The sequence below is a fragment of the Cupressus sempervirens genome, chromosome 5 (assembly GCF_028749045.1).
Source record: "Cupressus sempervirens isolate cs-2001-9-10 chromosome 5, ASM2874904v1, whole genome shotgun sequence".
Lineage (NCBI taxonomy): Eukaryota > Viridiplantae > Streptophyta > Pinopsida > Cupressales > Cupressaceae > Cupressus > Cupressus sempervirens.
In genome coordinates this window covers 240,082,384-240,085,483 of record NC_143122.1, presented here as the reverse complement: position 1 = coordinate 240,085,483, position 3,100 = coordinate 240,082,384, and positions in this window count along the sequence as shown.

The window sequence follows — 3,100 nt, the reverse complement described above, 5'->3', positions numbered from 1 at the left end:
TTTTGAGAAAGATATGGAGCCTAAATGCTAGAGGAGAATCTGGTTTAGCCATCTGATCCTGAAGGTAAATATTTTCTAGTAGGTATCCATGCATGGGAAAATCCTTACCATTGATAACTTAAGGAAAAGGGGATTCCAATTACTTAATAGATGCTACCTTTGTAAAAGTGAGGAAGAGAATATCCCCCGTCTATTCTTAAATTGTAATTATGCTATTGATATATGGGGTAGGTTGTTACAGAATTTGAAAATGGTTTCGGCATTTGATAAGGGGATAGACCAATTTGTTGAGAATTGCCAATGCTTGTTCCTCCACCCCCTCCTTATCCAAATGTGAAAAGTGATCCCCCCCCCCATGTCTGATGGGGCATTTGGAAGGAGAGAAACAACAAAGCTTTCAGAAATGAAGAGAGGAGCGAGGAGATTGTTATAGATATTATATTAAAGCATAGTGGAGAACATGAAGAATTGTAAGTGGAGGAAACCGACGGTTCCCCCCATTATGACTAAACAAAGGATTGCCAGGAACTAGAACTTTGAAGAAGGATTCATGGAAGTTGACAATTCTAAGAAACTTGCTAGAAAAAGGACAAAATGGAGACCTCCTAAGGAGAACTAGGTTAAACTCAATTTTGATGGTGTTGTGAGAAAGGAGTGTGCTGTTGGAGGGGGTATGGTTAGAGATAGTGAGGGAAAAATGCTTTTGGCCTATGCTAGTAGTCTAGGGAAAGTCTTGAATAATGTTGTAGAAGCCATGGCGCTCTTTCGGGGCTTGAAATTGGTTATCAGTGTGGATGGGAGAATGTGGAGATAGAAGATGATTCAAAAATTATTATTGAAAGAGGGATGGGTGATAAAAAAGGTGATACAAGATATAAGGCATTTATTACTCATCCTAAAAAGATTAGAGTTGAAGCATATTTTTCGAGAGGGTAATAGGGTGGTAGACGAGATGGTGATGTTAGGTCTGAGTGTGCATGGCCTACATTGCCAGAGGGATTTTAGAGTATTGCCAAATTTGGTAAGACTTTTAGTGAATAAGGATATTATTCCATGATTAAGTATAACTGGAGAGATTTTTTGTATCTTAGTGACAACTCAGTGATGAGTGGATTGATGGGGCCAGATCACTATGGAAAAATGGAAAGAAATGATGCAATAGGTACTTAAAATAATAAATTTGCATGGTTTGAAAGGGAAAGTATATCAAAGGATGATATGGGTGTATTTTTTATGATTTTCTTGTGCATATCTTCATACTTGATGCCGAGTAAAAATTAAAATTTTAAAAGGTTCCAGATTATTGAGAATGATGGAAAATAATGGATTTGGGGTAATGGTAGTTGGCATGTGATAACAAAGACAAGGTTTGACATAGGCATTCATTGAAGAACAGGCCTTTATGAGTACTTAGTGCAACCCATTTTTTTGCGTAAGTGTGACTGGATTAATATTTGCCTCTGGTATAGAGTTTTGAAAGAAGAGAGAATTCTAGTGAAGGTTGTTGATATGGGGGGAGATCTTCTATGTTTTGAGCCTACGATGATTGAGGAAAGTGCTCGTAAAACCCTAATTTGGTACATTCTTAAAGAGGGTGGTTTGGTCTCGTTAATGGAGGCGCTAAATGGCTTTGATGAGAGCTTTTCTCAGCAATTTGTCAAATCCTGGGAGGATAGGAAGGTTATTGTTAATGGTATTACATTCTAGATTTCTAAGGAAATTATCTCCTTGGTGATGGGCCTAGCGATGAAAGGGAGAAAGTGGCAGAAGATGACTAGGGTTGCAAATGAAGCTAGCTTAAATGAATTTCTTTTTGGAGGGAAAAGAACCCATTTTCCATTGTGGAGGGCTTTTGTGGGAGAAATTTCCAGAGCCTTGGAATGAAGTTTTCTTGGTTTTGATGAAGTATTTAACCCTTGAAGGGAGGTATGGTGTTTGTTACTATTGTCATTTTCCTCTTCTAAATCACTTCTGCCATTGTGATTATATTTCTATTTCGTTCTTTTGATTACATGAATTAGTGGACATGCCTTCTGATGTTAAGGAGAAGATGAAAAAGGGGATTAATTATACTATCCTCCATGAGGGGTTGATGTTCTATCTTTACCAATTCCACTTTGCCTTGTTACCCCCTAGGATTGTGGACGTTGATATCCTGGCTCTCCATAACCCTTGCCCCCACCATATTCCTCTAAGAATTACCGACCCTAGAGCCCCTACCCCCCAACCTTTACCTAGTGAGTCCCTTAAGGAGAGGAAAATCTCCATCCTTGGTAAGAAAATAGAAATGAAGAAAGGGAAGGAGAAGGTGTTGGAAGACTTGAAGGATGAGGTGAGAGGTGGTAGGTGAAGATCTAAAACAATTTCAAAAACTAATGCTAAAAGGAAGTTGAGGTCCACAACCTCGTAGGAGGAGGATTTAGATTCTAAGGATATGACTCACCCCAAAAAATGAATAAAATAGAAAAATTCTAACTATGGTGTGGGGAATAATGAGGAAAAGGAGTGGAGATGACCTATGTCTCAACCTCAATTACTATGAGGTGTGTGGACCTCATGTAGGACCAGTTCTCTAATATGGTGGAAAGAGCCCCTTCCCCTATGGTGGTGTCTTCACCTACTAGGGTTATACCTAAAGATAAGATTATCTCAACCTCAGTTTTGCAGGGAATTGACAAGGACATTATGGAAGGTAATATGAGTGGTATGCAGGAGATCTGCAAGGATATTTTTAAGTTGGCTAACAAAGAACTAAGGGAGAGAGTGCATGCCCTAGAGAAAAGAGTAAGACTTTTGGAAAAGTTCACCATCAAAGTTTTACACATGGCGCCCACTACTTTGCACTTGCTAAAGGATAATCAAGAGGGGAACTTGACCCATGAAGACTCTAGAATGTTGTTTGACTTCTTGACTGAGGACTAGGCCACCATCCTCCTTGAAGGGAAGGATGAAAAGAAGCCCAATTAGGGCCTACTCCCCTTGGTTTCTTGTGTTTTATGGTTTGCTAGTTATTGAACTTAGTGTGGTTTAAGGTGGTTCTACCTTTGTTTATAAATTTTTATAGTTTAAGTAGTACCATTTCAGGCAATAACAATAAGTT